The sequence below is a fragment of the Leptonychotes weddellii genome, chromosome 4 (genome assembly GCF_054177405.1).
Source record: "Leptonychotes weddellii isolate Sample4059 chromosome 4, ASM5417740v2, whole genome shotgun sequence".
Taxonomy (NCBI): domain Eukaryota; kingdom Metazoa; phylum Chordata; class Mammalia; order Carnivora; family Phocidae; genus Leptonychotes; species Leptonychotes weddellii.
In genome coordinates this window covers 116399789-116426293 of record NC_138372.1, presented here as the reverse complement: position 1 = coordinate 116426293, position 26505 = coordinate 116399789, and the positions used below count along the sequence as shown (strand labels likewise).

At 39.8% G+C, this 26505-nt stretch overlaps 1 protein-coding gene across 2 annotated transcripts in view; it reads right to left on the bottom strand.

Moving 5' to 3' along the window:
- Window positions 1-23281, bottom strand: part of LOC115938450 (potassium voltage-gated channel subfamily B member 2) — a 389699-nt gene extending 366418 nt beyond the window's left edge. The window contains exon 1 of one of the 2 annotated variants that reach the window (XM_081816119.1): window positions 22499-23281. The gene's annotated coding sequence lies outside the window, so the exon portion shown is untranslated. Of the gene's footprint in view, window positions 1-21451; window positions 22013-22498 lie in introns of those variants that run through there. The other variant, XM_081816118.1, reaches the window with a different exon arrangement.
- Between the last annotated feature and the right edge of the window lie 3224 nt (window positions 23282-26505).

The window sequence follows — 26505 nt, the reverse complement described above, 5'->3', positions numbered from 1 at the left end:
TGACACTTTCTTAGGGTAGCAAGGCAGGATAAAGTCCCATGTGTGATCCTGTGAAGACACAAAGCAAATCTTTCTAAAGATCTAAGTGAAGTTTAACATTTCATTTCTGTGTTGCTAGTACATCCTGAGCAGGCATTTGCACACAGCAGCTCTGAGATCTTTTTTTTTTCAAAGATTTTATTTATTTATTTGAGAGAGAGAGAAGGGAGAGAGAGCACATGAGAGGGGGGAGGGTCAGAGGGAGAAGCAGACTCCCCGCCAAGCAGGGAGCCCGACGCGGGACTCGATCCAGGGAGTCCAGGATCATGACCTGAGCCAAAGGCAGTCGCTCAACCAACTGAGCCACCCAGGCGCCCAGCAGCTCTGAGATCTTAAAGTCTAAATCACTCTATGGATAGCTAAAGCATTTTCTTAAATTTTCATGTACGGTATTAAGTAGTAAAGGAATCTTTTTTTATAATAGCTATTTCTGGTTCAGAGAGCCACAAAGTTTATTTGTAGTAGATATCTGGAGAGAAAAGTACCGTAACTATTAGTTGAAAATGTAATCAATGCTTCTTAAAAAAAAATTTTAGTACTTCCTGAAATTTTTGAAACTACTTCCAGAATTTACTAAATTTACTAAAAAATTTAGTATTTTAGAATTTACTAAAAAAAATGATAACAAGTTAAAAATGAATCAAATTCATTGGAGAAAGATAGTACTTTAAAGTAAAGCCCTGGAGGGGTGCCTGGGTGGCTCAGTTGGTTAAGCAACTGCCTTTGGCTCAGGTCATGATCCTGGAGTCTCGGGATCGAGTCCCACATCAGGCTCCCTGCTCGGCGGGGAGTCTGCTTCTCCCTCTGACCCTCCCCGCTCTCATGCTCTCTCTCTCATTCTCTCTCTCTAATAAATAAATAAATAAAATCTTTAAAAAAAAATAAAGTAAAGCCCTGGAAACTCAGCTATCCTAAGAAATTCAACAAACCTGCTGAATTACTTTAGAACCTGGCCAGAAATATCAATGAATTTCATAGTGCTTATTGTTTTTTAATATATCAAATTCTAGCAATAACTGATACATTGTCCTTGTCATCAGAAAGGTGAAAGGTGGCATTTCTTTTCTGCAATCAAAAGCTGTTAATATAATATGTTCCTCGATTTTTAGCACAAATATTGTTTAAAAAAATTAGTTTAAAAAAAATTTAGCACAAATATTGTTTAAAAAAATTAGTTTAAAAAAAATCTAGGACTTTTATCCTTGATACAACTGATGCTTTTTTTAGATACGCTCAAACAAAATCCTAAAAGCTTTGCTTTCAGTGGTCAGAGGAAGCATCGTGTTGCAGTAAGAAGGGGAAAAGGCAAGTAATAAGTAGAATATGCAATATGAGCATCTTTAAATATCACAGATGTCTCTGAATAACCAAATTTATAAATAAACCATTTTGTTTAGACACATAATATGATTGCTCTTCATCGGTAAGGAACTATTTAAATAATTAGATCCTACATATATATGTTGCTATAATTAGAGAGTAAAACACTAGGTTTGCCTTTAGTAACAGGGCTTTTTATAAGACATAGCTGACAAAAAATATCCTCTACTTTGAAAAATATGATACTGATATTATAATGCATCTTGGGCCTTTTATAAACTACAAGATATAGTCATGGCTTGAAATTTTCAGTCTGTTTCCAAACACACAAAAAGGCTAAAACTTTTATATGAGTGTTCAGCCATTCCGCTGGTGGAAGATTTTCTATTATGACGGTAAAAATGCCCTTTACATTGGGGCCCAAGATGTGTTCTTTTAAGTTTCTTTTTGCAAACGTCCTCCCAGAGTCACAGTGCAGTGAAGGGGATAAGTAAAGATGAAAGGCGATGAGAAAAGTTAAAAAGGCAACCAACAGAAAAACTACTTGTGCCACTGAAAGGAATGAAAACAAGGCTGGGCCACCCTGTAATATCCTGATAAAAATCACAAACTTCAGTTCTATGTGGATGATACAATCTTCAATTGGGTGATGGACTCAAATTTCATATGCCATGTGGTTGTTTGGCCTAAGTTAGATTTAGCCTCTCTAAGACCAAGTAAAAAAATGTTCATGAAATTTGGATAGGATTTGAATATTTGTTAGGTTTCTTCCAATAAAATTAGCTTTTAGATCATGTAATGATTGATCTGGAATGTTCAGTAGTAACATTCTTGACAAGGCAGTTTCTCTCAGTTGGGCTCCATTTAATAGCAAAAATACACTTTCCAATTACCTTCTGGTCCCTTACTTCTCATAATCAAACACATTACAGGCAATGTGGTTTTTATTAAAAGCTCGAATATGAGTCTGATTTTAGTTTCTATGACCTAAACATTATACTATACTTTATATCCCCTCATGTTTAGAGACTAGAATCACATAATGTAGCAAAAGGAACTTGTATATGATCCAGTCCAATTCCTTATTTCCAGGTTTCAAAACTGAGATCCAATGAGGTCATGTGACTTGGTTGATCTCTCTCTCTCTCTGGTAGTTGCCGAACTTGGACTAGAACCCAGATCTATAAATGCCTACATAAGTCTCTTTCTATTACATACCACCTCGTTATTCTTTGCTTTTCACCTTACAGTCAGTTTTTAAAAGCTTTTATTTCTTTGTCTACCCCCATGTCAAAATATTGATTCAAACTACACTAAGTTGAGATATTTCCTATATATTGTTCATTTCTTTAAAGGCTAATGGCTGTAGTCAGGCAACTTGACTGTGCTCTGATGAAGAGAGGTGAACTTCACCGAATTGTTCTTTCATTACCTCTCCTTTCCTAGTACCAGTTCTTATGATTACTACCCCCTTCTGCTCTGGATCCCTTCAGTCAGTTCTGCACACTGCAGCCCCAACACCAGGAGACTGGGGTCACTTCGTATAGAAGATGCTCCCATGCTTCCCACTCTCTGGATAAAGACACACTACATACAAAGACTGCAAGGTCTATCCCCTACTTCTCTCTGCAGTTCAATCATGTACCTTATTCCCTCTCGTTCTGTGTTCTAGCTTTTTTGTTCATTTCTTTTCATGTGCTATTCTCCTCCTACCACAGGAAATTTGCACTACTTCCATTTTCTCCCCTCTTCACCTTTAGATATCAACTCAAGAATCACATCTTAGATAACATCCCAATTACCTTGACTATACAATAATCTTATTTTAAGAACTTATATAGAAATAGGTGCCTTTTACCTGGAGCACTTGTCACAACAGCAGTTTTATATTTATTGGGATGATTATTTTGATTATTTGATTAATACCCATCCTCTTTAATAGACTCTTTAATAGTTCCTTGAAGGCAGGGATCATGTCTCATCTTATTCACCATTGTATCCCAAGTGCCTGGCATGAAGTAGACCCACAATGATATTTTTGAATGAAAAAGTAAATGATCAGATTTATATTTTACTTTTTATTCTTTTTATTCAAAAATTATATTCTCATTCCAGCTACCCCATATTACCTGCCACCCCCTAAATCCAATCTGACCTTCATGTATGAAATGCTCTTTTCTACATTCTCCATCTGATAAGCCCTTATTCGTTATTCAAGATCAAGAACAAATATCTTGTTCCAGGGTGAATTAATCTCTTCTGCCATAATGGATTAGAAGTTTGTTCTATATGTTATAATGCTTTTATCTTATATCATAACTATTCATTTATTCATTCTTTTTATTCTTTCATTCAGCAAATATTTATGAGCCCTACTCTGCAGTCTCTGACATCATGGAGCTTACATTCTAGTGGAGGTAGATAGGCATTCTACAAACAAACATACAAGCAACTGACTACAACTGTGAAAAAAACTACAACGGAGAAGAAGGTTCCATGTGAGCTTTAACTGAAAATACCTTCTTGGTTGTGAGTTCTTTAAAGTAATAAGCTTCTCTTATCCATACTTGCAACTTTGGCATGTAAATGCTTAACAAATTTTGTGGACTACCCAAGAGAATGAATAAATGAGTGAATAATGAATTTCAAGGCACTATTATCCTTATTTTTGGTCAAATGTTTTGGTTAACATCACCTAATATCAGTTTATTTTGGTGACTTCCAATTTGTTTAGAAGCTCTACTGGCCTTTATTTATCTATTTTGACAAGGCCTGGGCTCAAGATAAGAACTAGGTTTTCTGGTCATATGTAGGGAAGAAGTGATAAATAAATAAGACTCTAACAGTTATTGCTGCCCCAACTGGAATATGCTACCTGAAAACACTACTGGGCCTAGCCTAGTAATGTTCCAGCAGACCCCAGGTGACCACCTGTCAGGTATGCACAGAAGAAACTCCTACCCTGTTGTGAGATGTAGAAGATAGCCTTCAAGTGGCTTCCATCACTCCAATTTTATGGTTCTATGAGATTTAAGTGAATACCACTCATCTAGACATTCCACTGGACAGATGAAGAATAGGAAAAAGCTCACCCTTTCAATTTCCTTTTTTTAAATAAAAAGATGTATTTACTTATTTGAGAGAGAGCTTGAGCACATACAAGTGTGGGGAGGGGCAGAGGGAGAGAATTTTCAAGCAGACTCCCTGCTGAGCATGGAGCCTGACACGGGGCTCGATCCAATGACCGTGAGACCAGGACCTAAGCTGAAACCAAGAGTCAGAAGCTCAACCCGAGTGAGCCACCCAGGCACCCCCACCCTTTCAATTTCTTAAGTTTAAAATTTTGCAGAAATGAATTTTCAATTTCTCAGCTTACACTACTCACTTTGAAGACAAATATGCAAGCCAGAAGAGACAATGTGATTGAATTTTCAGTAATAAAAAAAGAAAGAAAAGTAAAAGAAAAGAAAGTATTGGAGTTAGTGAGTCCCTTTTCTTTTCCCCAGAGGTGAGCTTACACCCTTTAACAATGATCTTTCCTCTTTCTAAGTAATATAAAGTATTGCCATGGAAAAACTATACGAGGAGGGAAAAGTTTAATCAAAGGAATGACCCAGTGGTAATGGAAATACAAGCAGAGCAGTATTTGGGTTGGGAAAATAGTTTAAGTTGAAAGGTAGAAATCTTTCCCAACATATTCAAATCACAATATATAGGTGGCCACATCTTCAGACTCAAAGGAGACTATGGCCAAAATTTGCCTTAGGACGCTCAGTATAGCCACAGCCATGGGTACCTTCCCTGACTGTCCATATTCAAAATACTGTCATGTGTTCTAGCTTCTAGCATGAAAAAACAGTTTCTAACAAATCAATGGTATCTTTCATCAATGAAACTAATTTAAAAAATCAGAATGTGTCACAAGTAATCATATGCTTGATTTTTATTCTGTGCATTAAGTAGAAAAGGAAAGAGGCTCACTGAACTATAGACATCCATCTCCACATCCCTTATAATTAATGTTTTCAATCCACCCTTGTCATCAGTGAGGATCATTAAACAGCATTTATTAAGCATCCATCTGTGTGTGGCACTTTATAAATATTCCTCCCCTTGCCCCTGCTCCCTTTCCCAATCTACCATGTGTCTCTGTTTTATAAAATGCTAGGGAACTACAATGATAATAAATAATTAATGGTAAGAACATAAGGCAGATGGATGAGATGACCTACTGGCACCTAAGAATTTTAGGATGTTAAAATCACTGCTAATATAATTTAGCACAATTTGATAAGAAAATATCAAAGCATTTGATGAGGAAAATGAGCTAATCATATTCCATCCACATATTCTAAAATAAAAATGTGAAAATTCAGGACCACAGATGGACTGACTGAAAGCCTTGAGTTCATGTGACTTATACCAGATGATACAGTCTTGAAATAAATAATCTGGAAAACAGTGTGGAAAAAAATCATAAAAATTATGGTTGTGATAAGGGAATGTCATTTTGAAGCAAAGGTGAAAATATTCATAAATAAAGGACACCTATTGTTTTCACTGAACGGACTAGTATGCTTAAGAATGATGAAATCATGGATTTTTCCCTTTTCCAGTTCTTCTTTAATGTTTTTTCTTCAAGGAAATATTTTTTCTTCATGGAAAGAGTCAATAATATTGGGTTTAAGTATGGTGATATTTAAAGCACTCTTTTTCACTTTTACAAGCTTCATGTAGTCAGGATTATAGTCCAAGAGCATGTCAAGGTAAAATAAGCTATTGTTATAAGATTCAGATTTAAAATTTGGATTTTATTTCTGCTTAAGATCAAAATGCCCATAAGTAGAAACTGTATTTCCTAGAAGGTAAGGACATTCTTGGAGATGTATCTGAAGGAAAGCCAAAGTTATGATCTCATTTCCTTTGTGAATTTTGTTAATAATTACCATTTTTATCACCTACCACATGTTGGGTGATTATTATATGCAGTTTTTATGCTTATCCCTTAAATTTAATTTTCAGAATGAACATGTTCATTAATTCTCAACCCACCTAGGGATGGGTATTATTATCTTTAATTTACAAATAAGGAAACTGAGGCTCAGGGGGGCCTGGATGGCTCAACTGGTTAAGCGTCTGCCTTCGGCTCAGGTCATGATCCCAGGGTCCTGGGATGGAGCCCCGGGGCTCCCTGCTAAGTGGGGAGTCAGCTTCTCCTTCTGTCCCTCTATGTACCGCCCCCGCCCCCCCGCACTCTGCTCTTTCTCAAATAAATAAATAAAATCTTTAAAAAAAAAAAAAAAAAGGTTGGGGCGCCTGGGTGGCTCAGTCATTAAAGCGTCTGCCTTCGGCTCAGGTCATGATCCCGGGGTCCTGGGATCGAGCCCCACATCGGGCTCTCTGCTCAGCAGGAAGCCTGCTTCTCCCTTTCCCACTCCCCCTGCTCATGTTCCCTCTCTCTCTGTCTCTCTCTGTCAAAATAAATAAATAAAATCTTTAAAAAAAAAAGGGAAACTGAGGCTCAGAAAGGTAAGTTCCTTGTTCACGATGACATAAATAGTGAGTGCTGCTGCCAGGATTCCAATCCAGCATTATTTTAATGCAAAGCCCATGTCCTTAACCTTATAAGATGCTGGAGATTTTCCTTGAATGGCAGGATTCTGGATGCCTCAGAATGATAAATAAATGGAAATATGGAACCAATATTAAGGAATATTATTAGCATGATATAGAAGACTCAAATAATTCTTATACCATTATAGCTATCCTTTGGTCTAAGTGGCATGTATAAAATATATTAAATGTTATAATTTTCTCATGTATAGAGATGGTAGGGTTGGCAACTATTTTTGCAGTTCTAAATTTTTAAAACTAAACAAATTTTATTTTATTTTATTTATGAAAAGATTTTATTTATTTATTTGAGAGAGAGAGCATGGGGAGAAGCAGGGTCCCCACTGAGCAGGGAGCCTGACCTGGGGCTTGATCCCAGGACCCCGGGATCATGACCTGAGCTGAAGGCAGACACTTACTCGACTGAGCCACCCAGGCACCCCCTAAATAAATTCTAGTAAGTGACTTTGAAAAGTAATATTATTAGCCTTAGTATTTGAGATTTATAGTCAAGATAGATGCCTTAAAAATATAAAATTCAGGGGCACCTGCTTCTCTCCTCCCAGTTCGTGCTCTGTCTCGCTATCTCTCTCTCTCTCAGATAAATAAATAAAATCTTTAAAAACATATATATATATAATATATATAATATATATATATTATATCCCTGGGGCTCCATCCCAGGACCCTGGGATCATGACCTGAGCCGAAGGCAGACACTTAACCAATTGAGCCATCCAGGCGCCCCTGAGCCTCAGTTTCCTTATTTGTAAATTAAAGATAATATATATTTGGAAGGGCAACATTAGTGGATTTAAGTGATTTTCCCAGGGTCCATTCTGCATCAGGGCTAGAAGCCAACTCTCTTGTTCCTGAGTCTATTTCTCCACTAGACTTTGCTACCTTAGAGCATCAAAATATAAAATTACAATGATGCAAGAGAAAAAGTGAAGTAAGAGCAATCAAACTATCTTACATTCAGTTAAACCTATAAATACTGATGAGTTGAACCTAATTATTAATGAATCCTGACTACAACATAAATCTATAATTTCTCCTATTCCAATAATGGTCAGAATGGAAAAAGATCAAACATTACAAATAATACATACTGATTTAGATACATTATTCCTTTCTCATTCCCTCCCTCCCTTCCTTCCAAAACAATGTGTTAACTGGCTATCACTTTATACTGAATGCAGGGGATACAAAATTGGGTAAGGTAGCCAGCTCTTGATCTCAAAGAACCCATAGGATTACTGCAAAGAATATTATAAGAAGTTTTGGATTTGTGCTTTTAGCATATGTCTTATAGGCTCAGATAATATTATGGACTTAAATATTTCTTTAACTGGTACCTAATTAGTGCTTTCCACCTGATTTAAACATATTAATGTGAAGGAAGGGAAAAGTATAAAATACCAGCAAGTGACACAGATGTCTTAATTCATGGGGCTTTATAGAACATAATGTTCATTTATGTGAGATATAGTCTTGGCCATCATTTGCAATTTTAAAAGCTCTTGGAGGTCTTAAGTGAATTAATGAATTAAATGGATTATTTCATTAAGTCATTCGACAAATACTTATTGAGCACCTACAACTATATCAAACACTGTGTTATAAAATGCCTGCAAGAAAATGGCTCCCTAAAAAAGAAAAGACAAAAAAGAAAAAAAGACAAAACCCTTACTATAACATTCTACTTTAGCTGCACATAGATGATTACAAGCCATGTTTATTATTTTGTTGGGCCTGAATGAAACCAGAAGACAATTTTAAGAAGTAACTTTTTAATAGCTTCTAAGCTTTCTATGTGCACTCTTTCTATTAAGCCTAATGAAAATGCTCTCCTTAGATTTAGAAAAAAAACCTAGGATTCCAAATTTAAAATGACATTTATCTCAAAAGTAAATTAATATTTAATGGTAGTCTAATTAATAATTGTGATTTTATGAACTAAAGACATTTAGCATGGAAGACCCTAGACACATTTGTCCTAAGCTGTACAGACTAGAGAACAGGACTAAACATGAACCATCTCTTCTCAAATGTTACTTCACGGCTATATTTCAGAATTGTACCTTCTAAATACCACTTTCTCATTCTGGTATTATCTTTCTGGAAGATAGTGCTTTTCATCTGTGAAAAGCAGAACAAAGAATTCAAGAGATCCAGTCACATGGGAACTTTCAAAGGATTAAAAGCAACTCTAATGTTATCTAGGTGATAACTGTGAAAAAAAAAAAAAACAGCACAATACTTCACCATAATAACATGCTTTACATAATAAATATTGAAATTATTGTATCTGACAAATCTCCAAAAATATATCAATTGGCATGTCAAGAGCTATTATCATTTCAGAGGGATTTTTTATTAATAATCTGAACTGATAAAACAGCTCTTATAAATAAGCACAAAAGAAATCAATATGCAAAAGGAAAGGAACTTGTTAAAGAACACAGTGTTGTGTCTGTGTCATTTTAGAGGTTAGAAAAGAAACATGAATAGAGGAAGAAACATGAACAGAAGCAGGAGACAAAGAGAAAAGATGGACAAGAATGAAAGAAAGAGAGAGAAAGGAAGAAAGAAAGAGAAAGGAAGGAAGGAAATCCTGTCTGGGAAAAGTGGGCGTGAGAAAGCATTTAAGGTCACATTAGACACTTACAAAGATAATGTTCTATATTTGTATAACATTTTACATTTTGTAGTTCACATAAAGAAAGAAATGCCTTCAATAAAGAACAATTCCTATGCACAGAAATAAATCATAGTGCATTCAAATCCCTTCACTAGGATGTACCTGGGAGATACTCATCTGAGTCAAAATAGGCATTGGACTCTGCAGATGGCTTGCATGTTTATATATGGTTAGTTGGAGGCTGATCTTGGTTGTAAGTGGGTATTTCTAGAATTTAAACCATACTGCTTTTGAAACTTAGTGTTTCCTAAAGTAATTCATGCTAATAATAATCCAGGCCTGCACTGTCTCGTATGGTAGCCACTAGCCACATATGGATATTTAAATTTAAAATTTAATTTCTCAGCCTCACGAGTCACATTTCAAGGTTTCAATAGCTCACACGGCTAGTGCCTGCTGAATCGAAGGGCACAGATAGAGAAAGCACCCATCATCACGACAGTTCTATCGGAAAGCACTGGTCTAAACGACTCTCCTGTGAAGTTACGAAGCTGAGTTCTGTTCTGAAAATAGGGATGAGAGAAAAATTCTATTGGAAGTACCATGTTCTTCCTCATCTCATTCCACCAGTGGCCTCCATTCTTACCAGTGGTAGCCCCTCAACCCCCACTTTCCAACTGTTCCAGCCCAGATTGTAGAACCATTTTAGCCCTTGTCAAGAAGCACGTGAAGAGTGTGTGAGTATATAGTGCAGGGCCATGGCCTGGCAGTTCATCAACATGCTGGTCCTAGTCTAGTCCTACTCTGGTCCACCCTGGGCAGCAGTTCTCGGTAGCTGCACTCCTGGTAGCTATTCTGTGACCTAGAACCTGACTTAGGTCCTGGTTCCATCCATTCTTTCACTCATTGACCCAACACATTAACAAGGAGCACCAACTATGTGGAGGTGTTATGGATAAAGCAGTGAATAAGGACAGCCTCTGCCTTTAGTGAGTTGACATTCTCACACAGTAGAACGACACAAGAAAATGACCCACAATTTAGAATTGGTAAGTGCTGTAAAGGAGAATAAAAGGTGCTAAGAAAGAGAATAATGGAGAGACCTGCTCTACTCTGGGGACCCAAGAAGACTTCTTTGAGCAAATGACTTTTGACCTGAGATCAGGGGCATAAGTAAGAGTTAGGTAGGTAAAAGTGGGAAGAGAGAGTACCCCAAACCACCACCTGTGCATGCCTTGTGGCAAGGAATCTCAGGCACCTGGGATAAACTAAAAGAAAGCCAGAAATCATAGCAGACTATGAAGGGTGAGTGGCCTGAAACGAGGCAGGCGGGCAGGGGCCAGAATGACCAGAGCCTCTATAAACAACAGCCTTACGCTAGTGATGCTTTGGAAAGTGAAGAAGGAATAGGGTAACCCTTGAGTTAAAGATTGAGGTCTTTATCCTAAGAAAAGTGGGAAATCATTTAAGGGGTTAAGGTAGATGAGTGATATGATCAGATTTGCCATTTATAAAGAAAGAAAAGCAAAGGGCAAAATGGATTGAGGGGACAAGAAAAGAAGCTAGGAGTCCAGTTAATAAGCTTTAGTGGAAGTCCAGAAAGAGATGTTGGCAGTTTGGTGATGGTGTAGGGAATGGTCCTGTCCATTGTGCCTGAAACCCTGCATTTATGATGTGACCATCACATGATTTCCTGACAATAGACACCCATGTCTAAACTAGTCTGGACTCCTGCTAGCCCCATACAATAGACTTCTTTCTAAATTCTTAAGTGTCCACAAACCATAGCATTTGAGCCTATGGGGCTGGATCTTCCTAATCCTGCCTGCCCCGTCTGCCCCTACCTGTCTGAGTCTCAAATATTGCCTGTTCCCAGACTCCCCTCCCCATAATTTGACTGGGGCTTCTGCCAGTACTCCAGAGATCTAACTTCCTGCCCACTTGGACTGCCACCAGCCATCCATCTCTGGCTTTTCCAGATGCCACGTGTGCCTACCTGCCTGATTTCCTCTTAGGACCAGCTTACCTGGACCCTGACATGACTGAGCGCCCACTGTTAGAAAACAGGAGGAGGGAGTGGAAAAAGAAGCAAAGAACTCAAGTCCTGGAGTCCGCAACAAACAAACCAGGTGACCAGAAACAGAGCATAAAGGTATCTGTGGGTAATAATGGCGGCATAATGTCTCAAGTCCCCCACTTTAGCACACCACAGCCCACATGCGGCTCCTCACTCCACAAGTGTCACCCTCACCCATTCATTTCCAGCAGCCTTGCCTTTGCCCCGCACTTTCACTTCCAAATAGAAAGAATCCCCAATCGTCTGGACCTAGGGCAGACTCACTGCCCTTGCCACTGAAGAGGGATCTGGGGGGTTCTTTGTTTGTTTCTAGATAGACTATAAGCACTGTGAGGATAATGACCAATTTTGTTTAATCTGGTGACCTAGAAGAGTGCTTTACCTATGAAAAGTGCTTAACAAATATTTGCTAAGTGCATGTCTTTAAAAAGCTGGCTACAATTTTGAGACAGTTGGGCTATGAGAAAGCAGTAAGTCCTTTTAGAGAAAGAACTACGGCTTTGTTTTGGAAAAAAAATAAAACCATAATGGACTGTGTGGCTATTACAGGCAAGTCCCTTTGTAGACCTGCACACTGAGTCCACTGCACCTTGAGAAAGGATAGAGGGGAAATCCTAGATAAAGAGATGTGAGGAAGAGCCGAGGGGAAGAGAAAGGCCTAGCAAACGGCTTGTATCTGGGCCGGTGAGCAAACCCCCATGGTAAGGAATGGTAAAGACAGTTCTAGAAGCATCGACATCTAACATTCAATTAGAACTAGTTTCTTGTCTTCGGTAGAATTACCATCCTTTATCCCAAAGCACTCAGCCAGAGTCCGTTATGTACAAGAGCCTTACACCAGTGATGCTTTAGGGAACTAAGGAAGACTATGCTAGTCCCAGAAGTCTGGACGGAGAGCCAATTAGAAGACAGGAGTGAGGTGGGGCCATGCCATGCACAGAATGGATTAACTGGAGAGTGAATGTAATTCAAGCCCTTTCCTCCCTAATTTACTCTGGAGGAAGATGACTACAGCAGGAATGGGCTAATTGTCTAAATTTATGCTTCACTTTTGTAAGAGAGAACTGTCTCTGGGAAGCTCTTATTGACCCAGGGATTGCATTTCCCAGCCCCCCTGCATTCTAGGGGGGCCATCCGACTAGTTTTCATCAGCAGATTATAAGCAGGAGTGTTGCTGTCATCATTTCTGAGCCAAGATGTTTAAGAAGTAGATATGCATTTTCAATTCTCCCTTTCTCCCCACATAAACACCTCTCCTCATTTGATATGTGGGTGAGAAACTTTTATATTATGTCAAGCCACTAATATTTCAGTTTGTTATAGCAGCTGGCATCATCCTAACTCATTCTGAAGCTAATACCTTGAAGTGGGTGCTGCCTTTATAAAAATCTAAATATGTAGCATGGGCATCAGTCAGGAGACAGCGAGAGGAGACTGGAGGCCTGGAATCCTCCTCGGCCCTGGCAAAACTGCACTAACTCCAGAGGAAATGGCCGGAAAGAGCCAGAATGCTTGTATGTGATGGTTGTTTCTCACCGCCTACAGCAAGGTGTTATAAGATAATGGATGAGCTCAGGAAATAATTGGCTGGTTTGAGAACAGAGATAAGGGCAAATAGCCAAACTCTTAGAAATCCAAGACTATGAAGCTGCAACAGTACATTGCTTCAGGGACTCTAAGAGTGAGGAATAACACCGAAAATGGATTCGAATAACAGATACCTATTTTTGACAAAATGACTCAGCCTTGCAACAAAGATCTGATTAATAAGTCACCCAACCACCCATGGCTATTCTGTCAGATGACCTCAAAGTAACCACTTGAGACATGGTGTTGAGACATGAGCAAAGAAATGAAGCAGGTTCAAGAATTATGAATAGGAAAGAATTTTCAATGTAGTTAGTAGTGTAACTGACACAAAGCAAATACATTAAAAACCTATGAAGATTTTAAGGGAATTGTATTGTCAAAGAAATTAGGAGCCTGGCCTAAGGAAAAAAACAAACAAACAGTGACTATAAAACATCCTCCAAGGCACAAACTTGGACCAGCAAGAAGGGTGCTGAGAAGGTAATATAATTCCCAAGAAGGACATACTTCCCAATAACCATTTTGGATGTGTGTGTAATCGGTAGGGAAGAACCTTTCAGAGGGTGGCCAGGGCTACAGATAACAATGAACAAAGTTATTCCAAGATAGAAAACACAGAGTCTAAAAAATAAAGAACTTCCCCTACTGCCAGGGCAGGAGGTCTTTGGCAATGTCTAGCAGGATTTCTTCCATGTCATGGGCCAATGACTGCATCTCCCATTCTTCCCTTTTCCAAATGGGAATTTTTGAATACAATTATTCTACACCTGATCCATCATTATGTCATGGGAGGGCAATAACCTGTCTTTCAGGATAAAGGTTTCTGGACAATGAGGAGCCATATCCAGATTTAATGGGGAGGACTTAGCATCACCCTTACAGCCTGGACTTTGAGATGGACGCAATGACCAGGGGGGATTCAGGTAGTCTCCTGTGGCTGAGGTTTTGCTGCATGTGGCCAGAGAAGCAGAATATGATAGAAATAGCTGTTGAGCAAAATTTTGCTTTTCCTTCCATGATACAGAAATGTTGCTGGGGAGTGGCTAACCAGATATTAGATATTCCAGCCCTCTTTGTATATAGATGGAGTGATGTGATTCTCTCACCAAAAGAATGTGAATGGAGGCAAGGTGTGTCACTTCTTGGGTGTTCATTCTCGTCCATAACTCCCAGCTAGATGCAGAGAACTCCAAATCCCTAGAACTTTGCAAGAATATGGGTCCCCAAATCATTGCACAAAACACACACACACTGGACTCTTATGTGAGCAAAAAATAAACTTCTACTCTATTAATCACTGAAATACGGAATTTTAGTATAGAAGCTCATGTTACCACAACTAAGACAATGACCCTTGAAGAAGAAAGAGTGGGGCTCCAAGCCTGTTATTCCAACCCAGGTTGGGAGCTGAAAGACTTAGGGACACTTGGGTTACAAATGTTTGCCATGGGGAATTCAGACCCTCCTCTTTTCACCATTTCTATTAAGATAAGTCCTGGACCTTATCCTACGTGTATGCCTCAACAGTCTCCCAACTAGTCTCCTGGGGTTCAATCTTTTCTCCTCTTACCATCCATCTTCCTCATGCTAGCTCAGAGACTGTCCCCCACAAAAAGTGGACCATGTCACTCTACTTAAAATTGCAGTTAACCCCCACTGCCTGTCCCATAGGATAAGATCCAAGTGATAGAACACAACACCTTTCCCATTTAATCTCCAACCTTCTTCAACCTCATCTCCCCTCATTTCTCTGCAACTGACAATGTTGAGCCCCAATTACCAGCCAAGCCCTCTTTATGCCACTGCTTTGCAAATGCTGTTCCCTCTGCCTAGAATGTTCTCCATCTGCCTCCTTTTTAGCCTGGAAAATGCTTACTCATCTCTTAAAAATTACCTTAGTTGTCATTTCACCTGTGAAGTCTTGTCTGACACTCCCACATAGGAAATGGAATCCTGACATTTATGATCAGATCAGCCAGCCTCATATATTGCCTTTAAATTTATCTTCTTACTAAAAACTTATAGAGTCCTGCTTTTTCAAAACAGCCCAGTGATGCATTAGAATGAGATTGGCTCCCTTCGGTGGGAGACTGTATCTGTAATCAGTGCTGTTGAATGAGATTAACCCAGTCTTTTGGGTGAGTTTTCTACAACTGTGAAATATTTGGAGGGCAAGGCCCAGGAATACCAGAAACCCCATAACATGTACAGAAATCCTGCACCCCCTAAGTTTTACACTACTGATCAGACACACACGTACACGAAAAGCTTGCTTGTGAGTATCTGTGATGAGATCTTAACCCTGTGATACAAAAAGTATTTTCTGCATGGGCATTTTCTAGGAAAGTACCATATTTGGAACTTCACCAAGATTTGCTCACCATTTTGGAGAGTCATGTCACCAGCTAGAATGATGCTCACGTGAACTCATTCACTAATACAGTACACCCACATGTTTGCAATCGTTAACTGTCACATGCCATGCATGTATTTACTTCATTCTTATTTCAAAAACGCCAAATATACAAAAGTGTCCATTCAGTTGAATGTTTTCTCTTAAATCCAAGTTTATGCATTTTAGTAGCAAGCATGTGACTACTTTAGTACCTCTCAGGATAGCTATGCCTGAGCATATGCAAACTCATATACCTACAGGTTTATCGTAAGCAGCTTGCCTTTGATTTCTGGCTTCTCTTACAGAGAAAGAACTTACTGATTTTTTAAAATATTACGTTTGAAGATAGGTTATATTATCTACAAATACCATTTCAGGAAAGTAAAAGGGACATTACAAAACCCTGCTTACTAAAAGGGGACACTGGGTCTAATTGAGGAGTGAATCACGACTACATCCATCTAGGAACTCAGAACAATCACATTTTTTTACTCTCGGGATGCTTCTGTCAGGCAACTACTCCACTGAATTGCCGTTCTGCTCTGCCAACAGCATTTATGACATTTTGTTATGATTTACTTGTCTGCATGTGCAGGCTGTGAGTGCATTCTGTCTGATTCATATTTATGTCCCCAGCACCTAGCCTAGGGCTTGGCACCAAGAAAGGAGCTCAGCAGATATCCTGAGGATGAAACACCAAATGAGAATCCTAAGGAGGTCGGCAGTCCCTGGCTCTTCTGATAGATCTCTGAATCAATTATTCACTATTTTGCCTACATCAAAATTATTAAGCTTTCTTTATTCTGCCTAACGTGAAAGTGAGTTAGGTACGAACTCAATTTTCTCTCTTCCTTGTAGGCCCAGGCAGTACCATGTTCACCTTTGTATCCCCAAAGAGCCCTGCGCAGAGGAAGCAGTCAATAAATATTATTTAAAGCAAATTATTCCCCAGGAATATTGTTATACATATGGTTATGTTTTTAGTACTAGTATTACTATACTTTGGGTATACTACTGATTTTAAAAAAGGGCATTTGTGGATTGGGCTAGAGACCTAAACATCAAAAAAGTACTGCTTCTCTAAATGCAATACAGGTTCCAAAAAAAATCCAAACCTTTAAAATCAACTTATAAGCTATAAGCCAATTCTAGGTTGAGAGTTGTCTACACAATATGCGACTGAGCTTATGAGACCTAAGATCTGTGGGAAAAATTAAAATGTTCATCATGAGGATGATGAGTATCTAAATATTTAATTATATGGCATCCTTCAGGGAATATTTGGCCATTTTATCCTCCAAATTTAATCCAGGTGGTATTTTTCACATAACCAGAAGCCATGGCTATTTAGAAAGAACTTTACCTCAAATATTACAGAAGCTTTCCTTGATGAAAATCTCAGTAATTTATAACTTGATTTATGCTTTCACAATTATATTATAGTTGTCATTTAATAAAATAAATGCATTCCAGACAATATACTAGAAAGTAAAACTGTTAAGTGACTGTATTCCAATTTCCATAATATATGGGAGGTACATTTTACAGAGGAAAATATGGGGACACAGGTAAAAGAAAATTATATATTGGAAAACTAATAATTTTTCTTTTAACATATGAACATATAATTCTAAAAATAATAAATTAAAATTATTTATAATACTTTATTCAAAACAATTCACAAAAGTTTTTAAAAACTGGAAATGAAAATAAAATAATCTATCATTTGAAATTGGCTAGTCAGTCATCTCTCAGCCAGCTTTATTCTCTGTGGTCACTCTAAAAGCAGTACTTTCTAATGTTTTAGCATTCTGATAACAGTCTACCCAACTTTTAAAGATCAGCCTCCAGGTAACCTAGCTTCTTATTTCAAATTTCTGTTGAAAATTTTGGGGTTTTCACCTACTGAAAGTCCCTTTTTGACCTTTTCCAAGCATCCCTGTAATCAGAACTATGGTCGTGTACTCTAATGGGAAGATAGAGCTTCAAATAAATCTAGAAGCTGCAAACATGTTTTTTTTATTGTCTGGGATCACCCTTAATACTTCTTAATATCATAGTGGTTAAGTAGAGCCAGAATGCCCAAGTTCAAGTTTGTATCATTTACTTCCTATGTCACTTTATACAAAAAGTCTCTGTACCTGAATTTTCATTTCTGTGTAATAAAGAGGATTAGTGATAGCTGCCTCATAGGGTGGTTGTGAGACTATTTAATATTTGTAAAACACTGAAAACATTTCCTGGCCAAAGTGCTTGTTATAATAATAATAGTAAAAAGAAATTTATTTTGTTTATATAAATAAAATAATCACAATATAATTATTAAAATTATTAAAATATAAATATTTATAATAATGTTTTAATTTAATTTCAATTTAAAGAGTAATCACTTTAATAAAAGTTGTTACTGTTTTTTAATAATTCCCCAAAGCATAGACTGTGACAAATTTTCATGATCCTCTTCATGATTTGCCTTAATTAATTTATTAAGTATGAAACTGTTAAAAGCATGTCTATATGCCAGAGATCTCTGATTCTGAACTACATATGTGATTCTTCGATTAGTTATATATTCAAGTTTTATTCTCTACACTTTAAAAAATCCTTGAGGGGCAAGGACTATGTCTTTTATCTATCTGTTTTATACTGGTTACATTCCAATCAAGCACTCTTCTCTTTATATACACTTAACGAGTAATAAATGAATTAATGAATGAGTGAGTAGATACATGACATTAAAGGTACAGGCAGGTACAATTCAATCTACAGGAACAGCTACTTTTCCCTTAAAGATAATATGATAGAAAAATAAAAAGATAATATGGTAGGGTTTGGCTTACACAGGCCAAGGAGTCTCTGGTCACACACACTAGACCTTTTGCTCGACAGCCTGGGCTTATAGTAAAGAACTGGTGGGAATTTATATTTAAGAAGCACAAAGAGGAAACAACCACTGAACAAGAATGGACTATAGATCTAGACTATGAAGATACTTGTAGTATATAACTAAAAAATTTAAGACTGTGCTGCTCTATAAAGTTTATCTTATCACTTTGGGAGTAACAAGGTCGTAAGCTCTTACCTTAAAAAATACTCTGAAAAAATACTGAACTTAAAAAATATCACTTATAATACATGCTTACTCTTCTCTGAAACCTTTGTGAAAATAATAGGCATTGTGACTTTATGCAGAATCCACTTGATGAATATAAGCAAATCTCAAATAATTTTACATTCTGAAGTAAACAGAGTATCTTAACCTTATGCAGTTACCTTAAATATGTACATGAGACGATGTCCTATCAACTTTAAGGAATTTAGTCTCTAAGGGATAGCACATTTCAGATAACAAATTACTTCTTTATAATTCCTCAAGGAAAAAATGCATGAGGTTAGAATGAATAGATTTTGTAGCTCTCCTAGATTTTACCAGTAATTTGGTCTACTTTCATAGTATGTACACACATATCCCAATCTCCCTAGAATACCATTTCAAAATGACAAATATAAATTGAAGAAAAAATATTTTTTCCATGCTTAATGAAGATTTTCCACAGATATACAGGCAGGTATGCAAAAAGAACCTGGGCAGAGATTATTTTGAGTTACCAGGAAATGTGACCGAAAGCCTGTCCTGCCACTGCATTTTTTCTCGCTGTCTCGCTTTTGCTACCGTATTGGAAATGAGTAGCGTGAGGTCATGCTCACAGTGAGTTGCTCTATGGTGTCAACGAGGAAACTTTAAAAGCCAAACAGCTAGGATTAGATAAGGTAATAATTTTCACTACTCCCATCTGAATATTCAGTAAACATGCATGCCTGGAAAGTTCAACTGTGGGATTTGGAGAAAAGTGAAATTGGAAATAGTTTAAAATGACACATGGATTGATGCTACTTAGAAAAACATCAGAGAAAAAGAAAAGACAGACACTAGGATTCTCAAAGTGGCAGGCAATGGAGTTATTTTTTGGAGTTGGTGTGTGTGTTTGTGTATGAGGGAGACTTGGAAGCACTACCCTGGAGAAGGAATGGTGAAGGTTAAAAGGAGGAAGAAAGCAAAGAGAACTGCCAACTGATTCACTCCTTTCTCCAAGAGTCTGTGCTGTGCCAGAAAAGGAAAAAGAGTGCATTAGACGGAATGCTATTCATGGTAAACAACTGGTCTGAACCTGACAGCAAGAGGGAGGGGATTATAGTATTCACTCTGTGGAGGCATATTCATTCTTTTAGGTGCAGAGGATACTTTTTATTCGGTGGAGAAAAAAAGTTATTTATACACAGTACCCTCAATATTCTCAGAAACTCTATGCAGCCACACAAGGAAGCAAGCACATTATTTATGCCCTACATTAAAAACACCACCCCTAGCAGCAATTAAATGCACATATGCATACATAATGGGCCAGATTACTCAACTGTTTAAGTTTTGGTTAATTTAAGAATCAAAAATCTTTAGTTTAGATGTCTATTGATCTAATTCATGTCTTACAAGTAAGCTTTGGACAACTTTATATTTATTCACATACACACAACACTCTCTCTCTGAAGAGTGAAATAAAGTAAAACTTCAATACATATATACATATATTTTTTTTAATGTTACCCTCTTTTTTGAAAATCTTTCCTGGAAGTTAATGTTACCCTCTTTTTTGAAAATCTTTTCCTGAAAGTTAATCTTTCCAACACATAACTTCAGAGACAAGGTGGCCTTCAGATTTTTGACCAGAATTTACCTTTCTCTTGTCTTCTGAAATGTAATATCTCAATTGATGTTTACTGATAATCATACCAAGAGACCACTGTCCCACACAATGCCACACATTTAGAAACAATAACAAATTCCTACTTCTCTTTTGCGCTGAGAGTAAAAAATCAAATCCCAACAAAATCCAGCAACCAGTGCAAAAACAGAAATGTGAAATGCTATTTAAAATATTGACATTATTGCATAACTTGATTAGAAGGACTGTTGAACCTGCATGAAATAAACCCAGTGTACATCTGTGCATCCTAAATTTTTCAGTGTAATCTTGCATCTATGATTCTATCACTTGTGCAGTCATAAATGATGTATAAATGCCATGTTTGTGCATACTGCACACTGACAATTTTTATGAATGAATACACAAAAATGCTTAGAATTCCAGAAAATGGATGGCAGCATACCGTTTTGAAAACGGTCATTTAGCATTGGAAGCAAACGATGAGTGAAATGGTCGGTGTCTTTTGGTGCCACTGAGGGCAACTGTGTTCTCAAGTCCTCTAGCAGAGTGTGTTGGAAACAGCCATGAAGCTCTTTCCTTAGAGACTCGTTCTCCCTCTCAGGAACCTTGCTACAGAACGGAGAACGCGCACCGCATGAAGGATAAGATGCATGCACGTCTCTGTGCTGAGCACTGTTCATACATCAGAGACATCACACTCCCTAAATCCGGTCCCACAAGTGTGTGCATGTGAGTGTGGCATTTACCAACAAATGAACAGAAGGCAACAAGAGCTCGTCTCCTAGAAATAACATTCCCCATCCCTTCCCAGGCAGGCTGCTCAGAACCTTTTCAGGGGCTAACACTGGAGTGCCTTCCCCACGGGGACGGAGCCTTGCATTAACAACCCTCTCAGGGCTAAGTCCGCTTCAGCTTTGTGTGTGTAAGTCCACTAGGCGCCATATGGCAGTTTCCAATTCCTTTAGCAACTCAAGTCTGGCTAGGCTGCCCGCGATGATTCATTCTTAAAGGAAGACCCCTTCGGGGAGCAGCAATGCCCCTTCACTTACCTAGCTCCCACAGACCCCGCTCAGCAGGCGGCACGGGCTCGGGCGCCACCGAGGGTTGTGGGATTCCCCGCTCCCTCCGGGGCTCCTCTCCCTGCGACGGTCCCCTTCGCCAGTGATCTGTCGCTGGAAATCCCCCTCCCCTCCGCGGAGAGGAGGGTCTCCCCGGCTGGCTGGAGCTCCTGGCGTTTTTCCCCCCTCTCCTCACATCCCTGACTCTGTTCACGGTCTCTAGCAGGAAAGCTCAAAGGAGAGGCGGCGGGAGGAAGCTAAGGTATCCTTAAAAAGAACAATAATCTTCATCGATCTTCGCCCCCTTCCCCACGCGGGCCCCCATCCCCCTGCCGCCGCCGCCGCCGCCGCCGCCGCCGCCGCCGCCCAGACAGGAGAGGGCTGGGATAGAAAAGGAAAAATCGAGCGGGGCTAAGCTCGCCCCGCGGAAGGAGCCGGGAAGGCGAGCGGCGCGGGCCGGCGAGTTGCCGCTCGCTCGGGCTGCCGGCGGAGAGGTGGCGGCGGTCAGCGGGGGCGGAGGGTGGTGGGTGCTTGGTGGGTGTGCGTCTGTGGCGGAGCCGGGGAGAGGCTGGGCGCGGGAGGCGAGGCAGGGCGCTCGGGGGCGCCGGGCCGGCGCGCACACCCGCCCGCGGCCACCCCGCCTCGCGCTCCGCCTCCTCCCGCGCTCCGCGCACCCGCGGGCTGGAGGGGCCGCCGCCGCCGCCGTCGCCGCCGCCGCCGCCGCCTCCGCCTCCTCTTCCTCCTCTTCCTCCTCTTCCTCCTCTTCCTCCTCTTCCTCCTCCCGGGCGCTCGCGGCTCTCGAGGTGGGCGGCAGGCCCGCGTGGCGGGGCTGGGCGGCCGGCTGGGCACCTCCGGGGACGGCCCGGCTCGGCCTCGCGGGGCGGGAGCTGTGCGCCCGGCCTGGGACAGCGCCCCGAGCCCAGGGCGCGGCCGGGGCGCGGGCGAGCGGGCGGGCACCGCCCACACCTCGGCGGGCGCCTCCCTCTCCTCGGGCGCGCCCGCAGCTCCCTGGGGCCCCGGGCTCGGCTCCACACCCACCTGCTTCCCTCTGTGGCTCCCGCTCTGCGGAGCAGGAGGGTCCGCATTCGGCGGGCGCCGCGCAGCCAGAGGTGGGGAAAGCCTGGGGTGCCCCGCCGACGAGCGCTGTGGTGGCTTCGCGGGATTCCCTGGGCCCTTGTGCTTCCAGCTGCTGGGCTCTCCCCACGCCCGCCCTGACGCGACCTTGACGCGGGGCCCGCTACTCGACCCCGGGGACCTGGGGTGAGGAGAGATCGCTCCTGAGTAATAGGGCCCGGAGTATTTTCCCGGAGGAGTGCAGGGCTAACCGGGAGCACAGATGGGATCTGACTTTCCTCCCAGCACCTCCAGCTCCGTTCAGGGGCCGTAGCCAGCCCCCGTAATCCCTCTTGCCTGGGTTTGAGGGAGAAGCCGGGTGGGTTGGTGGCAGCCTTAAGTCTTGCTTCCCACGGGGGCGCTATTCGTACTCTGGCTTGCTTTCTTTTGCCCGCTCTCCCTGCGATCTGGAGAATTTGTGCCAAGTTCCTCCTTGGCGAGGCCGCCTGGTGGACACCCAGACCTTTCCTTACCTTCAGGGCGCGGTAAAGACAGGATGAACTTGAATAATAACATCACTGGGCTCTCCGGTTCCCTGACCCGTGTGCTCTTAACGGGCACAGTTAGAGGGGATTTTAGGAAAACAAAGTAGCTTAAAACACCCTATAAAAAAGGCCATGATAGTATATTTAAGCTGGGACTCCCTTCTGAGTTTCTTTAGGCCAAGAAAGATGGCTATTGAAGAGAGTCGAAGTGCACTCAGTTTTAAATAGAACTCATTTAGTCCTTGCTTCTGTTTTAGTGGCCCTGCGGTGTACTGGGAAGCACTATCATCTAGGGATCTCTACACCTTGATTTCCCGCCCCTCCATAGGCCTTACTTTGTGGAGGGTGTTTGTTTTTTTCGAGGTCCCAGATGTTGGGCAGGATGTTTGGTGTAGAAGTTGGCCCTTCACACGCCATCACCCTCCGCCCAGGACCTGTCCTGGTTCTTTGCTCTTCTTGAGGCTTCTCAAGTATGACTACTAAGAAGAGAAAGAGGACTTCCAGATTCCTACACCTTTAACACCAACCCTGACCTGTTTCCGAGCTTCAGCTGCACATTTCCAGGGACCTGCAGGATATCCGCTCCTGCGCCTATGGTCTTTCCACCTTCCAATACATTTCTCGTGCTTTCTGCAGATTGGTCTTCTCCAAGCACAATCCTGACCATCTCATTTCCCTGATCACAAAGGTTCCCTAGTTCCCCATTCCCTACCAGTGTCTGTATACCTGTGCCCTTGCATGTGGAAATCTCTCTTTCTAGGACGCCCCTCTCCCCTTCTCAAATCCAAAATCATTCCAGCATTTCAGATCCCACTTCAAGCTCTGTCTCCTCCAACTCTTCCCCTTTGATTTATAGCACATGGTTGGAGCTATCTTTTTAAAGACATATCACCTTCCAACTTCCTCCCCCTGTAGAGGTCTTACTGTTTAAGTAAGTTTCTCCAGGGTAGATTCCATATCACTTTGTTTGCATTCCTTACATTTAACCCAAAGCCACGTATGTAAGAGACACCTATTTATACACCAAACATTTATTTTGCAACTTCTCTCAGGCACTCTTTGTTAAACTAATAGAATTTATATAATATTTGAAGTTCACAAAAACCACTTAAGATTCACTTGAGGTGTGCCTAAAGTTAAGTGGTATAATCTTTCATAAGTTTTAGAGGTGGTGAAAATCCCCTTACTTAGTAGCCTTACATCAACATTACTGGTCACTGTAGTAACAATTTAGTAATTCGTTAAATTTTTTTTTTTTACTTTAAATTTCCATTAGAGTTTAGAAATCCAAATCCATTTTCCTACTAAGTGATCATTTGTCAAGAGATCAGATTATCTATGGGCTAAAAGACATTGCTGTTGTATCCATTTTGTGGGAGTAGGGTGCTAGGAGTAGCGTATCCATCATCCCTGAATTGTGTCTACAAGTATGCAATGCTATGGAAAAATGGTCTTTGGAAATAAAATCTAATTCTGCTTAATAAATTACTCATGGCCCAAAGAGGGTATGGAGAATAACCCCTAGTGTACAAATTGTTTGGAATAGCTGAGTTCTCCCTATGCACAGCTTGAATTCTGTACGGCTACAACGGCTCTTGTGTTGATTATCACCACGTGGTTCTCCTGCCTTAGTATATACAGTTTTGTATTTTTTCAGTTGTTCTCCAAAGCAAAAATGAAAATGAACTAGCTGAAAAGTCAGACATGTTTTCACATTGCCCCTTAAGCCATTTATTTTTTTTACACTTATTGATATTTATGGAAACATTTCTTTTGTATTTCAAGTTCTCAGATTTACCTTGAGTTTTGATAGAATTATATTAATAAGAAAGGAGATAAATGTTTTGTATGTCAAAATGCTTCCCTCATAATGCTTGGTAAAATAAATAACTTTAATGTAAGTTTAACTTGCAATAGTCTTATGCACATCAGCAGATAAAATTTAGATGAAGTGTTTCTTCATCCATCATAATGCTGGTGTATTTATATACACAAAAAAAATATCAAGCATAATAGGTTTTGGTATTTTTTTATTGAATAAAGCATTTGAAATATTTAATCTAACCTGAATAACATCATTACTGACTACACTTTAATGTTTCAAGTTGGAATTTCACTGGCGAATTGACTTGCAGAGAGAGCCTGTATAGATTAGACTAAAGTAATAAAGGCTTGAGGATGAACATATTTTAAAATGTTAAAAGCATAAGGGTAAGAATTTATGGTTTTGGAGACTGAAGAATTAAAGTTGGACTTAAGTTTTTTTGAAAGGTCCAGCTGAAAGAAGTGTATGACATACTGAGTAAAACCAAACAAAAACAAGTTCTAAAAGTACAATATTTAAAAATGATGCAAAGCCCATTAAAGGGGAAAATTTACAAACATTTATGTAAATGTGTGTGTGTGTGTGTATTCTGGAAGGATATACATGAACAAGTTAAAGAAATTATCTCTAAGAGTTTGAGATACAGGTTTTGTTTTATTTGGTATAACCTGATTATACCAAAAGATAGATGAATATTAATCTTATTTAAACATCAGCCCCATGAGGATACTACATTTTTAATCATAAATCAAATACATACATAGATTGAAACTATACTTTTTTAAAATAGGGGCTAATACTACTGTGGTGCTTATCATCATACAAGAAAGCAACCACTGAAGAATAATTGGAATTTACCACATTCTTAGACCTAATATGCTTTCTTCTGCCCTTCTGAAGGAAAATGTAGGAAAGCTGGGATGGTTTAGAGCAACTCTCAGAATCCTAGCAGCCACTGAAATCCTACACTTGCACCTTGCAGTGAAGGCTTGAAAAATAAATGAGCTGTCTGTGTGTTCTTCATTAAGGAGATAAGTACTATCTCATTGATTCTTTTGAATTTAGTTGAGACAGATTTGGCTGTCCTTTGAAGATTTAAAGTGAGAGATAAGCTATAGACTGACTGAATTTGTATTTTTTTTTAACAGTTCTTATACTCAGCATGAACTTTTTGAAAGATGCCAGATGCTTAAACACAACATTTTCCTGCCATATAGTAAGTAGCATGAATGTAAGTACTGTGTTTGCATCCATCCTTAGTGATACTTCCAGACAGTATGAGTCTAGAACTTCGTTTCTTCATAGGAATCTAAGAGGCTTAGGATGAGGGGTTTTGGGGCCAGTGAACTGCAAATTTCAAAAATATACTACTTAGGATCTGAAAGGTAACTGTTACTCTGAAACACAATGAAACAAGCATTGGATTCCTAGTTAGATCTTAGTCCTGTGTCTGTTACGTATTTGTGCTGTGTACTAAAAACAGGTAAGTTTTACCGAGACGTTTACCACATGGCAGGCACTGGGCTAAATTCTTTACAGGTATATGCTAATTGACTCCTGATAATAGTTCTTTGAGGTAGGTCCGATCCTTATTATTCTATTTAAAAAAGGAAGTAAGTGAA